The 16,134-nt window shown below is 39.6% G+C and overlaps 1 protein-coding gene and 1 pseudogene across 1 annotated transcript in view; one reads left to right on the top strand and one right to left on the bottom strand.

Moving 5' to 3' along the window:
* Window positions 1-16,134, bottom strand: part of LOC140229881 (neural cell adhesion molecule 2-like) — a 143,190-nt gene that overhangs the window by 116,553 nt on the left and 10,503 nt on the right. The gene's annotated exons all lie outside the window — the stretch shown is intronic.
* LOC140229494 (uncharacterized) lies at window positions 10,152-10,998 on the top strand (annotated as a pseudogene).

The raw sequence follows: 16,134 nt of genomic DNA on the forward strand, positions 1-16,134 counted from the left end.
GTTACCTGCTTGAATTACTGGATGAAAGGTTATTATTATTGGATGCCACTCACAAAGCCCCTTTTAAGACTGGGAAAGTGCAAGCCATCACTCTTCAATTATACTTTGTACTTCGCAAATATAAAATGGAACATAAGCTTAAGTCATTGAACCCATGCCAAAACATAACCTGCAAAAATTCAGCAATTTTAATTGCATCTTGTTATTATCACAGGAAAAGTTTGGTTTATTACTCTGATGTATAACTTTACAAACAAACAAACAAAGGGGACATTGTGTTGTGCACTACAAATTCATGTCATAATAACACAACTGTCAAGGTACAGTCCATCACCTAGTGCCACATAATGAAATTATTTATGCAAGACTGTATGGGGGAGAAGCATGTAAAGCCAGGGTTAAGGATGAAAAAGGAAATGCCTATAAATCCATTCACAGGTGAACTTTGCAATTTATAACTTTCTGCTCCACTTTGCTCCAAAAAGAGCAATACATAGCAATTTTTTATTGTGGCATTAAGTCCTGTATACAGTGTCTACACTCCCAGCTCTCAGCCCAAACAGTTTTCCTTCTCAATAGGGATTTACTTTGCCTGTATAGAGGATCAGGATCTGTGCCTTAAAAACAAACTCTTGTACTTCTTTTTTTTTCCCCTCAGAGTGCACATTTTACCCCCTCTGCTCATAAGCTGGTGGTTGTTGGACTTGAAAAAGGCATTCCTCTGAGTATAAAGGGAACAATTCATTAGTACCCGCAGGGTAAATTTGTTCGCCATAAATCATACCTACATGTAGTTTGCTAGCGACACTTGTGCCCCGATCATTGCGACAGGACTATAAACAGCTAGGGATATCAGCATTGATGCATTGTGGATTTCATACCTGATCTCATGTTTGTTGGAGGTTTTCCCAAGAGTATTTTTTGATTGCTCAGCAGTTTATAATCTAATACACACTCTTCTTTCAATAATAAAAGATAATTCATAAAGATGCATCAGTAAATGTATTCAGATGAGTTCAGATTTTTAATTAACACACATTTTATGATCCTGTCTTCTCCAACCATTAAAATGTATTTATGTAAATTCATAAAGGATAAATGCATAAAATTTTCTACCATTGTAAAACAAAACACTTCATTATTAACATTTGTATGCTGTCCAGATTCTACATCAGATTTTCATTATCTAGGAGCTAACCCTATGGGTATGTCTCATGGACATGCCCACCAGTCACACCAAGACATGCTACACATAGTGAATTTCACAGCTGAAGTTTGTCCAGATCCCCACTTGTACATTTCACTGTTGAGATTCTCACCAGTGTAAGAGTGAGATTAGAAAAAAAAAATGGTCTTCAAATGATTGACACATTTTGAGGAATAACAATTCTGTTTTCTTCTTCAGTTTATGATAAATTTTGCCCCTGCACAAAATTGGGACTTTTCCATAAGAAAACTAAACCACTGCCACATTAACAATGTACAAGTCACTGTCTTCTAGAGTTTACTATACAATCAGACCTACAACTTACAGGATCATACACACTGTATGATATGAGCATCTTTCCCATACAATGTGGGTGGCATGACTGTCATTTTATTCCAGAGGCACGAGCCAATCTGTTACGTAACACGGCATCAATGACATTTATGGATGTGCAGAGCAATTATGTTTTAGAGTGACATTGCTGTGTGTGCATGCATGTGTGTGACATTTCGTACTACTTGGTACTGTATGCATCGGTTTGCACAGAGCTCACACCATGCACAACGTTATCTTCTTCGATCTATCCCAAAGTCCTTGAGACCATTGGGGCACCACTGGAGATCTCAAAGCCACCCTCCACTCTCTCTTTCCCCTCTCCTCAGGCCCTCAATGCCTACATGTCCCTCTCAACTTCAGGCTTTGCCAGTCTTGGATATTGTCTTTCCATAGATTTCTTTGTTGGTCTTCTTAAACTTGCCCTCTTTCCCTAACTGTCTTAGCCTTACACCTGTCTCAGTTTCATTGCTATTCCCTCCAGGAGGTTTTTTTTTTTTTTTTTTTTTTTCAATGATATCTTTCATTACATCTTCTCCAAACAGACTTAAGACTTGACTTACAAACAAGTGGAACACCTTCTGATGTGCTATACTTTAAAAACAATCAATAATTCAGCACAAGAACTGACCACCAGTCGTTCTTAAGTCATTCGTAGTTCTTTAAGAACAGCTTTATGAAGCACCCCCCTGGTGTCGTGGGGAAACATGAGTGATCTATTTGAAATGATCTTCACTCGCTGGTCACCAGGGTGTATCCCAAAACCAAGAACAGTGTCCATCAGCCCAGAGTCAGCAATTATGTGTATCAAAGCATCCCTCATACTCCCAACAGACGATTCACTCAAGATTCTTTGGCTGTGTGTGTATATACTTTTAAAAAGTTCTAACAATTCATTACGGGAATCCTGGAATAATTATCCAAGCCAGGCCAGCTTTTCCAGAGTATATGGTATCCCCACTCTACCTGGCCTTTAATGTCAGTGCAGTGATACAGTAAGGCATACCCATGAACATGAAATATAGTGGGCGTAGAATGAATTATTGAGGCTTTTCATAACACGATCTCATTTGTTGGAATGTCACAACAGAATGGCTTTGTTAATTCCAGGAGACATGTCATTGTTCTATTATTTATGCTAACTAGTCTGTGAACAGGATCAATTTGGTAACACAAGCCACAAAAAAAAAAAAATCAAATAAAATCCTACTCTGTATTCTTCAGTCCTGCACACTGAATTTTGCAGTCAAGATACGTATTGAGGTAGGCCCTACATGTGTAATGGTGTCACATTATCACCATATTTCTGCAAGGTTTGCAGTTTATCCCATTTTTTGTAAGAAAAACAGCAGCTCTGATGATGACAAATTATTGTGTGATACAAATTGTTCAGTAAGACACAGGTGCAGCGCCATTACCGAGGAAGGAAACAACAGACGATTCGGATGTAGTTGAAACGATTTATTGCCGTGGCCGAGACGAGCTTACGGCCAACACAGAAACTCAACGTGCGTAACAATAACAGTGGCTATGGAAAGCCAAGTAACAAATAATGTAACACAGCTATTATAATAATCTAACTATATTGGCGTGACTTCTTCTTTCCTTTTTATCTCTTTCATTTCCACTATGTGATTTGCTACGCCTAACAAATAAACGACTATTTAAGGCTTCAATCTCTAAACCTAAATATATACTCATGTATAAATCAAATCAAATTTTTTAACAATCACATTACCCTACCAAAAATTACAAATTATTGAAACCATTTCTACACGGCAATATTATGGATCCAACTAATTTTATACACTAACAGAAATGAGGAACTCTTTATTAAACAGCGCCTACCATATATAATAATACTTTACCTACCAATAACTGTTCGTATACAAACGATCTTCATATAATAAATCAAAAATAAAATCACCTTACCAACGTTCTCATCTCTACTATATGTACGAAACAAACGTATATGTGCATTTATAATACAAAACCCTGAATAAAACTGGATTTAATAACATAATCATTTTGCTGACCTGTCATGCATATTTATCTAAGGAGGTGAGGCTCACCATTAAAGATGGCAAAATAACACACCTTAGTTTTCCTACTCCCTACCCTTCACCTCAGGGGAGGGGACTACATCTGTCACAACCAATGGGACATAGTGCATGCCAAAGGACACAGACTACAAAAATGTGTGCATAATGAAAAAAACAAAACCCACACATACTATAAACAACATGGCAAGCGTTTATAGGTAACAGTTGGGAACTATGGAAGGTATGACCATGAACCTCACAGACCCCTCCACCTGAAAGGCACATAATAAAACATAAGGCAAAGGAAAATAGGTGTACACGTTGTACATGTATAATTTCAAATTTAGCAGTACATTAACATTTTAAAAAAAATCTATATGGGTAACTGAGGATTATGGGCATCATAAGCGAATACAATACAAAAAGAACAAAAACTAGCAAATATCAAGGGCGTTTGAACCTAAGTTATAGAAACTCGCAGGTACACGGATAATGTTGAAGGCAGGTATACATAATAAAACAAAGGTACATGTATATGCTGTGTATCATGTAAGCTGGCACACAGGATATGCCCGGGACAAAACTTGTAGATACAACGTAAAGAATATAGCCCGAGCAATTAATGCCCTTAAAGACAATAACAAAAAAAAAAAAACCCACCAAAATGTTGGTGTAGAAAGCAACGTGTACAAATAATCCTTTCATAAAAAGAACATACGGAGTGAAAAGAAACCCTTCATGACAACCTGCAACCAGGGTAAAAGCAGCGTATGAATTACAACCACTAGTAAGCACGTATACTTACAAAATAAAGCACAAATTCAATATGCACATAATAATCAGCATAATAGTATACAAAGTGGGATAGGTACACTGGATGAGCCACATTAATAAAACATACAACATCAACTGGAATCCATATTAACCACCTTCTGTTTACCCTAAAAAATCGCAGATAGGAGGTCCCCTCAAAAATGATCGTTAAAGAAATATTAATATAAATCATTAAAACACAATCACCAAACAATTCTCATTATGCATATGTTGTTTCATGACCAAAAAAAAAACAACCAAAGAAACAAGCAATTAATGCAACAAATTGAATTTCCAGCTAGTGAAAACCCACAGCGTACCAGTCTCACAAAAGGAGTATCACATTGTAGAAATAAGGTGTACAAACAGCATGTGGCCCAGAAATAAAGTATTATCCTACACCACTTATGGTATCGGAATATTAAAGACCATACATAATCTAACAAAAATATTGGTGTATTTTATAAACAAAGTACACATACATTTACAATGTACTTATGTACATGTACATCTACCATTACAATAAAAATAATAAGTAATCAAAGTCTTAAAAATACACTGTACTCTAAAAACTCTCTAAAAATATGAAACAAATGGCCTAATTAACTATTATGATGTGGGTATATGTACTTAAAATGTCTAAGTACAAATAGCATGTACCCAATAAATCATATGTGTGTAAACTACAAATACACTTCAGTGTGGAGTTTACAGGGCAGTGTAAGGAAACTAGGGACATGTAACTAGTGCCACACTCAACCAGGGGTCAACGGGGGCATGGGAGGGCAATGGAGTACTGCTGGCAGTCCAATGTAGTCAGGGGGTGCTGAGGGATGGGGAAACTGGAGCACGCGAAGATGGCAGACGTCAATCGGATCAGGGCCAGCACGATTACGGGTAGGAGCGCAGAAGACATTTCCCAGATGGGCAGTGGCTATCATCCGAGTTTCTGCATGTGCAGCTCCAAGGTGGGGACGAGGGAAAGGACCTCCTTCACTCAGTGATGATGGTGGGCAAAGGCAACTAGTCCAGGGGGGACTCCAAGCTGGGAGTGTGTCGCTATCAGAAGAGCCAACATCATCCATTCCATCCCCAGGTGGATGGAGGCATTCAGTGTCATCATCGGCATTTAGAGAAGTCAGGGTACCAGGCTTAGATGCGCCTTGGGGTGTGAGATCTGCCTCTAAAGGTGTAGTCTCGTCGGGAGGCTTGCCTGTACTGTCCTTAGGACCATCAAGGTGTTGCCGTGGAGGTATAACTGGCGGTCTCGTGTTACTGAGAGAATGGGTCGGCGTCAAGATGTCCAGGGTGCTCATACCAGTCTCTCTGTAGTCCTGAGAAGCACTGTAGCCATGGGTAACACCAGCACCACCCACATGACCCAGCTGGCCAGCATCGCGACGCCGGCTGGGACAGTCACCCACACGACAGTCGGTGTGAGAACACTTCTCAACAGCATCCGTACTATGCTCAGCAAGCTTGATGTGTGGAGCAGTAGAACAGCACTTAGTGGACAGACAATTGCTATCAACATCTGTCCCAGCGCAGGAACAATCAGAGTCATAAAAAATGGGGATACAGCCAACGTCTGCAGATACACCAGGTGGGAAGTGAACGGAGGAACTGCTACCCAATGAATCTATATCAACACCTGACAGGTAACTGAAGTACTCTGACGACTTTACATACAACTCCATGTTGTCATGAATATCATCCCTGTCCTTGTGTAGACCAGTATGTTTGTCCTTGTGTAGACCAGTGTGTTCAGTGATGGTGTCACTGTGTGTTGATGTAAACTTGATGATCATCTCACATTCACCTACAGCTTTCATCACATTATGTATGAGCATAGGATCGCATTCATTCTCTGTACCCATCACATTACCAACACATTCAGGATCCACTTGTTCATTCTCTGTTCCCATCACATTTTCCACACAATCAGGATCAACATGTTCGTTCTCTGTTCCCATCACTATTTCCACACATTCAGGGTCATGCTCATTCTCTGTACCCATCACGTTTTCTACACATTCATGATCATGTTCATTCTCCATTCCCATCTCATTCTCCACACACTCTGTCTTTGTGCCAACGTGGTTGAAGGTCATGTGGTCACAATCATATCCATGCATGTGTGAGTGAGAGGTGTTATCAGTGATAGTGCGTGTCATGTGATCACAATCGGTATGTCCATGCTTGTTTATATGTGTGGCTTTGCCTGTGTTTGTCTCTCTGTGTGTATTGTGACTGTTTATCTCATGTTCATATCCACCAACAAATCCATTCACACACTCGCTGTTCATCACACGATCGTGTTCAGTGTCAGTATGGTGAACACCATCCGCCACATCTGACCGAACACCAGGGTGGCCATCCTGACCAGACGTAGTACTACTGGCACCGTAACTAAAAACACAACTATCACCAAACATGATGACATGCTTAGAGGGTCTTACGGACACATCATTTTCCTCCATAAATGGAGCACCAGCCAAAACATCAATGGCAGTGTCATGTGTGTACAATTCCATGGTGTCATCATCGATAACTAGACCATCAAACCACATGTCTTGTTGATTGTGTACAAGTGAAAAGCAAGCGAGGCCTACAATGCCTTGTTTCAAGATGTCAGTGGAGGAATCAAGGTCAAAATAATCACCATAACCAAAATCATCCACCACCACATCGAGGCCTAAAGCATCTGCAGTAGTTTGTCTAATGAGGTTTACAGTCGAACCACTTTTAACCCCTATTTGCACGGTTGTGTCCAAACTCGAGTGGACATTGGCTGGGAAACACGGAAATTCATTCCGGGGTCTCCAAACGTCGCTCGGCGCGACACCGACCGGACACCATCTCTCTGATGCCCGTGCGGTAGCGGCAGTGCTTCGCTGCGTTGGAGCGTTGCCGGGGTTGGACCCGGCCACGGCGGCGCATCGCTTCGTCGATGCAACGTGCATGTCTACGGACGGGACTGAACGCACTATAAATCACTCCAATCGTATACCTACACCCAAACTATCACCAAAATATCAATGGAGCGCCTGTCCCCACTATGTTGGGCGAGATTCCTCCTTGTCTTGGAACTTGGGAGAACAGAACTGCGGCGTTAGATTCGAAATCCGAGCTGCCACCACGCCATTACCGAGGAAGGAAACAACAGACGATTCGGATGTAGTTGAAACGATTTATTGCCGTGGCCGAGACGAGCTTACGGCCAACACAGAAACTCAACGTGCGTAACAATAACAGTGGCTATGGAAAGCCAAGTAACAAATAATGTAACACAGCTATTATAATAATCTAACTATATTGGCGCAGTATGATGTGTAGGCCTACATGTGTAGACCTATCTGCCTTTCAGTATTGAATAAAAAACTAACCAATGCCTTTGAAGAAAAGTGACTTCATGTATGAATAACTAGTAATCTGCCTTAGATAAATTTTATGTGCCCTGTATGCTTATCGCACTAATTGATCATTGTACATTATAAGCATAGCAGGTCAATCTCCTGCCTTTGTCAGTCCACAAGATGCTTTGCAGTTCTAAACATTTTTCCATCAATTGCTATTCCAGTCTCTGAATTGACGGCGCGGAAACCGTAACTGCCATGAATAGGTCTTGTCAACCTTCTCAGTGCTTCGCTCATATCCATCCAAAGTAGGACCTGTCAGGCATCACTGCTAGTTTTCTCAGCCTTTCCATCTTCCAGAACAAACACAGTCAGTCCGCAGCGTCGTATGCTAATGAGCAAATCCACCGAATTTATTCCACGCGCAGGAATTCTGCGCATGTGTCTGGCGACGAGGCTTTTCGTCGACGCAAAATGTATATCCCCAACATCGCTCGTTGTTACGTTGCCATGAACCTGTTTCCGGAGCCGTGACCGGGTAAGTCTTGCAGTCCAATAAAAGACGATTAATTCCATACTTTTTTTAGCCGAATTTGACACTTTTTGAGGGAGATACAATGGATATAAGAAGCTGCTTGCGATAGAATCTGATTTTGACATGCACTGATACATTGCTGGATCCTGACCCATCTACAACTCCTATGGTTATTTTAATTAGTTATTTGAATAGATGAGATTCTAGCGGAAATTTTGATACCAGCCTCATTTTGGCTCAAAAATAAATGAAGTGATCAAAATTGCACCCAAAGTCGAAGCAAATTTCCGAAAATATTGGTTTTGCGATGCCATCTGTATGCATGTAGGGTCACGTGACCTTCACGTTAACGAGAATTCCGGACTCGATTTTGTCTCAGCAGTGGCAAGTTTTGATCGCGCACGCACTGGCCGTAGTCCCGTATGTACAATTAGATGTCCTGTTCTGTAAAATAGTCGTCCACGGTATCGTATCACAGCTAGCGCTACGTAACTACTGGTTAGAACTAAAAGTACAGAGATCGATATAGATCATAACACGATCTACTAGTAAAATGTACATGACATCAGTCAATTTCCCTTGTTGTATTTGGCATAGACCCTGCACTATTTTATTATCATTATTATCATTATTTTTAATAGAACCAACAGTTACAGTGGTTTGTAAGTTCTACATTCTATAGTTTGATGAATTCAAAATACATTATGATGGTATGGGAATATGTACAATCATAATAATGTACCACCTCATACTAGTCATACTAGCCGGGTTCACACGTACAAATTAGCGGGATGACGATCGCGATGCTCATCCCGAGTTTTTTTGCGAGCGTCCACACGTACCAAATTAGCGGGATAGCGATCGCGATCAGTATCCCGCTAATTTGGCGAGCGTCCACACGTACCGAATTATCCCGCTAATTGCCGATAGAGATAACAGCAAAACCTGCAAACTGGGTCACACAGCGCCCTTCTCTATCACCACCTGTGCGCACTTTCCTTTGTCCATTGTCTTTTACGCGTCATTGGTGTGGTTCGCGCGCTGTTGTTATTGTTCTCCAAAGAGGTAAAGGACCTCCTCGCAGAGGCCTCGCTGTTGTGATGTGCGCATTGCATGATGGGATGTAAAAACTCGAGATTCTAATCCCGACCGTTCACACGTACCAGCGCGGGGCCAATTATCCCGCTAATTGGCGAACCAGCGCAAGATTTCTTGGGATTAGCATCGCGATGCTTATCCCGCTAATTTTCGGGTTTTTTCTGTCCACACGTGCAAAAAACTCGGGATGACGATCGCGATGCAAATCTCGAGATTTGTATCCCGCTAATTGATGTACGTGTGAACCCGGCTAATATCACAGTCGTAGCATTAGCATTTTGACAATTTGAATACAATGGGGTGATGTACCAATGTTTTTGTGACAAATGAAATATTATTTACTTCTGGTTCCACTGTGTTTTAATAGACTTGACAAATGCATGTTTCGTATACTACGTTCATGCCAAATGTCATTTTATTTTCATCTCAATTGTTGCTATTTCACTTTTTTCTTTTGCCTCTTTGTATCTTTGAACAATAGAAAGACAATGCTCTCCTTTATAAATGCCATTGGAATTGAACTGTATAAATTCCAGTTGTATACATTTTTGCAATTAGTTTCATTCCTGACAAATATTTAGAATAATTATAATTGTTGTGTAATTGAATTGTACTGTACATAGTCCTTCTCAAAGTATATATATTTTTTGAACTCTGAATTAACCTTTCAGCACCAACCCCTTGCGAGATGTGTGCCACAAAAGCAGCTTCTTGCCAAAGGTGTATGAAGACACCAACCAAACACCATCTCCTGCCCCAAGCCAACAATGCCCCACCAAGCCAGCCACTGCGGGGACACCAACCCGGTCAGCTCCTGCTCTACGCCAAGAGTGCTCAAGAGACAGAACATCCAAGCGTGTGACCCTCCCGCAGGAACTGGTAAATTGGATACAGGATTGCATCTGTAAATTATAATTCTTGCTCTTTTTAACTTGCACTCAAGTTCCTCAAACAGGGATTAATAAATTGAAATTTTAGTTGGTACAGTTGTATTGTAAATTTTTGTTAATGATTATTGAGCAATAGAAAAAGTGTAATGTTCTTATTTAAGATGCCACTGAACGTTAAGTCATGAAATTTAATTGTACACATTTTAAGAGTAGTCAAATGAATTATGGGCAGTAGCTTGAATGACTGTAATCCTTCTCTGGCTGTCATGTAATTGTAGTTCTTCTTGAAGAATATTTTTAAAACTCTGATTTGCCTTTCAGCACCAACCCCTTACCAGATATGTGTCACAAAAGCAGCTTCTTGCCAAAGGTGTATGAAGACACCAACCAAACACCATCTCCCCTGCCCAAGCCAACAATGCCCCACCAAGCCAGCCACTGCATGGATACCAACCCAGTCACTGCAGGGATACCAACCCAGTCAGCTCTTGCTCAACGCCAAGAGTGCTCAAGAGATGGAACATGCCGGAAATGCTCCATTACAGCTTGTTTGTATGACCCTCCCGCAGGAACTGGTAAATTGAATGCTGTACAGGATTGCATCTGTAAATTATTATTCTAGTTAAACCCATTTTATTTGGTCAGTATAACACTCAAGGTGTATCCCCAAGTCAGTAGAATGCTCATGAAGATCAACTGCTGCCCCCTCATTCTGCTCTTAGGTTTCACAGGTTGTAATCATGCTGGGTGAGAACTGTCTGGGCAAATGCCCCAGACATGTCCCACTATTCATGTATCCAGACATCACTCAATATGGCTGCTTTTCAGTTATTCATGAAAAAGATTCTACTTTTGCTGACTTTTTTGGGATTTACAAGAGACATTGAACAAAGAAGAAATAATGTTGCATATTTAACAAGACAATGTTGATGTAAGAAAAATAAGTGTGTGAATAAGCAGTGCAAATGTAAAAAACAGGGGCAAAATTGTGGTCCTGGTTGTACATGCAGGAATTTTACAAATTTAGATAACCATGTAATTATGGAAAGTGAAGTTAGTGATAGTGACAATGTAAAATCTAGACACTGCAGATTTGTCTGAAAATGGTAAAGCCTTGCTTGCATTGTGATCAAAGTTGCACAAACCAAGCATATGTGCATTTATACCTGTTTACAGAAACTTCTTTTTATTTCTTTTGTTTCAACAAAAAATTAAGGGGGGGGGGGTGTGTGCGCCGGTTGCGGTCCTCCCTGGATCCGCCACTGTGAAGATGTGTCAGTCAGTTTTGATAAGTTATTTTGTCTAATGCAGTGTGTGAAGAATGTGTGTGAATAATGAACATGTATTCATCTAAGAGCAATCCTACCTCTGCATACTACTAGTATACTGATTCTTTGTTTTAGCTTTCTCGTTTAAAGCCTGTATTATAGTTTATACATTTATGAATTATGTTATTTGCCCTAGGTTTGTGTGGCAAACTAAAGTTTTGATGGGCAGAATGTGACCAAATACCTACCCTCATCAAATTTGAAGTTCCACATACTGTAACAGTGGATATTTTCGCGCTTGGCCGGGTAAGAAGAGTTTCGCGTGATTTTAATTCCACGGAATCAAGACATCCCACACAGGAATATATGGCAAGCAAAAATATCCACATACTTTCATTTTCGCGCTAGTTTTTTGGTTGCGCGATATGCACGAAAATTTCAACAACGCGAAAATTTCCACTTTTACAGTAATCATTCTCTTACAAAGCTTTTATGTATGTGAAAAGGAAAGTACAAATACAGGTGTATCACTGAAAGTAGCTGTGTATGACAAAGGAGGTACTAAGCCTCCTTGGTATGGTATTATATTGTATGTATAATAGATACCAGGCATGCAGCCAACATTTTTAAAGACACGTATAAGATTGGGAGAGAACTGGAATAACGAAATGTTGGACATCAGATACCTCAGTCTATGAAAATGTGAGTTATATACAGCTGAGTTATTACACTGAGAAATACGCGTGTTGTCACAATCATTCCTATGACTACCACTTATGTATGATACATAATGCGTTGATGATCTGATTGGTTAAGCATGTACAAATTCATGTGGTTGCTATCATTATTACATCATAATAATACAACTTGATCTTGACTGCAAGTCAGCATGCTCATAAGAAACGCACAATGCCTCTACTCAGATACCACACTCGGGCATTGCCATAAGCATTCCCCATGACTACCACTTTAAAGGGGAAGGATAGTAACTGATCAGTGGGAATCAGTGGAAATGCTGGGAGATGATTGTTCCAATCCTTATGGGATTCAATCAAGAGTTCATTGTATATCTATTGTTGTGTGAAAATGATTTGCTTCAGAATGGTCTCATATTCAAGTAATGTGCAGATTAATGCTTCCAGGTTAGCGTCCCTGGTCAGTGACGGAGCATTAATCTGCACATTACTTGAATATGAGACCGTTCTGAAGCAAATCATTTTCACACAACAATAGATATACAATGAACTCTTTAATGAATCCCATAAGGATTGGAACAATCATCTCCCAGCATTTCCACTGATTCCCACTGATCAGTTACTAGCCTTCCCCTTTAAAGGAAATATTCATTTTGTTTATTTTCATAATTGTTATTGTGAACCCTGAGGAAGACATTCATGTATTCTTCGAAAATTCAGCCTGAATAAATAGCGCTGTTGGACTGAAATGCATTACTACTCCACTTCGCCATCTTTCATATACTGTATAATAGTCCGTCGCTGGGGTGACAAGACCTTGTATCTGCAATTTTGGTGAAAATGACTTTTTTGGATTAATGGTCAAATAATGGGTTAAGTGATGTCCTGTCCAAATCCCAACTGTCTTACTCCAAAAATGAAGCCACCACGGCATGTCAAAGGAAAGGCTATCCCATTCGCTACAGTGCTTTGGCCGCCATGTTTTTTGGCTCTCCTGAACCTTTGACATTTTGTAGATACTGTACGTGGTCTTGTCGCCCCAGCGACAATATATATATATATATATATATATATATATATATATATATATATATATATATATATAGCATATATATATGCTGTTCTTGCCAAATGCATGTAGTACTAGTGGTACATGTGCCTTAAAAGATGTAAACAACCAACCTTGCCAACAGAAATGTTTTTGTTTTGTTTGTTTTTTTGCATCACATCCTGTTTAACAAAGAGCAATAATGTTTACTATATTTTGTTAGTTTGTTATGAACTTTAGGGTAATCCGTATGATAATGAAAAGTTTTTTCCTGTCATCCTATACTGCCAAGTAGTTGAAAAGATAATGCAGAATAACTGAAGAGCGTTGTGGAAACTGGGTAGAGGAGAGAGAAAGAAAGAGAGAGAGATGTCCAGTTTAAGGAGGGGAAAACAAGCAAGAGTGTGAAAGTCGTGTCTTGTGGAATTTGAATGTGGATTTCAAATCAGTGTAAATTAATGAATGCCACACTGATGATTACTTTTTTCTGTTTTGATAAAAAGGCTCGAGTACACATACATGTACATCAATCTGTACAATCCATAGTAGATTTTCAGCTTTTGTTCTCTTGTCTTGCTAGCAGCTTGCTTCCATCCACCAGAGACAAATGATGAAATGTAAAAAAATAATAATAATAATAATAATAATAAAACATGAAAGATATATACATTGTATTTAAATATCTAAGAACATAACAGATCCGCAAGGAAGCCAGCTTGCTTTGACCATCGTCATTCTCTGAGTCCCATCAGTGATTAGTTACCACAGCCTATGTACCGTCTTGTCATCTGGACACTACAATGACCAATGCACCCATTCACACAAGTGTCCAGAGAAATACAAGTACACCTATGCTGGACTAGTACTACCACTGGCTGCTGCTGTTGCTGGCACTACTGGTATGGTATTACAAGTGTACTAGTACTACTAATGTACTAGTAGTCCACTACTACTATAGCTACTACAGTGTACTAGTACTACTATTAGTGCTACTACTACTACTATACTATAGCTACTTACTACAGTGTACTACTACTAGTTCATAACAATCATAGGCACGTATAGATATACACGTGATACTTCTTACGGAAATACCTGCTTCTGTGTTTCACCAAAGCGAGTGTTCGGTGCAGTTACCGTTTTTGCTGCAATCGCAACACTGCAAAACGAATACTTGGGACTACACTGACGGGTTCGTGTTTGCACTCTGTATATATTCACATTCTTCTGTCGATTCCTTCATTTATTTTGATCGATTGGACTCATCAAAAGACGAGATACATACTGAAATGTGATAATAAGTGTTCAAATCAACTTCAAAATGGTTTGATGTTAGTCTATAAACAGTTAGTTTTACGTCGGGCCCGGCAAAAGCAGAAGCCGTAAGTGGAGATTCACTATGACGTCATTCATGGCAGCCTCTGCAGACGGTAATCGACCAATCACAGCACAAGGAAATCGGATTGTCTTCATTAGGGCTAGTTGACAGTGTAGTTGCTCTAGATTTTGCTGGATCCTGACCCATCTACACGAAATGACCCATAAAGAGTTACATTTTTCGATTGATTGATACATTTCCCCCCATTTCGTGATGCTTTTTTATTAACTCATTGTCTAGAAAAGTGAAATTTACCGGATGATTTTGAATTGAATTATTTTTTTTTTCAACACGATTTTTGATGTGAAATTATAAAATGTTATCGCAGTCTTTTCTACTTGATATTATGATTTCTGAAAAATTCAGAATTTCGCTGATCATCTGCAAAAAAACCTGGTTTGATATCATGCACATGAAGTGAAATATCGCAGATTGAAAACCAGTCCTCGAACACGGCACGAGAGACCATTTCAAGGTCACACCGCTGCGCTGTAGAATGATTTAGACACATTTTCGCGACGCTGCCGGCTGGCTGAACAAGGAAATGTATTATTCAGCTGGTCAGGTCGCTGGACCCATCTGCAGGATGAGTCACCACTACGTCCAGTCAGACTCCCCAGACTACCAATTAATGGTGGACACATGTCAGGTGACCATCCATAACTTCTTGGAGGTCAAGCTTTTTTGACCACTTCTCCTATTAAAGATGATAATTAACAGCAAACAATAGAATGGACATACATCAGATATGGTTTTGTTTTTCTGATTTTGGTCGATAGTTTGAAAGTGAAACATCTGTTTAAATGCTGACTCATAGCAATTCACCCATTTAAACCTACCCCTCGTACAGGTCTGTCATTAAAACTGACCCCAATGCTAAATCATTGTAATGACCTCCTCGACATTAGACAGACACTACTTTTTTAAATCATATCAATACAGGTTCATCATAAAATGCTCCGCTCATGGAAAAACATAAGCAGACTGGAAACACGATGCCTTATTTAAATTTCCATTCTAGAAAAGGATATCATCCTCACATCAATTCTACTTTCCCTTTCCCTCTCCTCTGACATTTCCAAGCTCATCGAGTTAGCAACATTTTTGAATACTGCACCACATACTGGCCACATACAACATCCTGACATAAAGAGTGCAAGTATGAAATATAGTGACATTAATGAGTTTGGCAGAGGAGAGGGTAGGTAGTGTATGAGATGCACAAGATGAGAAGAGCTGAGGAAGAACCTATAAAACAGACACACATTCTGGTTAAAGGGGAAACTGTACAAGATGTTAAAGTTTTTGTCTCATACCTTTTTAAAATCTATTAAGAGTGTATAAGTCAAATAAAAAGATGAGATCAAACCTATGTCAAAAAGGAAAGAGTCTCTGTTTACTTGAATTACAAAACTTTGTATGTTGGATTTTCTAACCTACAGTATGTTTGATTCTATCTTTTTATGCCTTT

The sequence above is a fragment of the Diadema setosum genome, chromosome 6 (genome assembly GCF_964275005.1).
Source record: "Diadema setosum chromosome 6, eeDiaSeto1, whole genome shotgun sequence".
Classification (NCBI taxonomy): domain Eukaryota; kingdom Metazoa; phylum Echinodermata; class Echinoidea; order Diadematoida; family Diadematidae; genus Diadema; species Diadema setosum.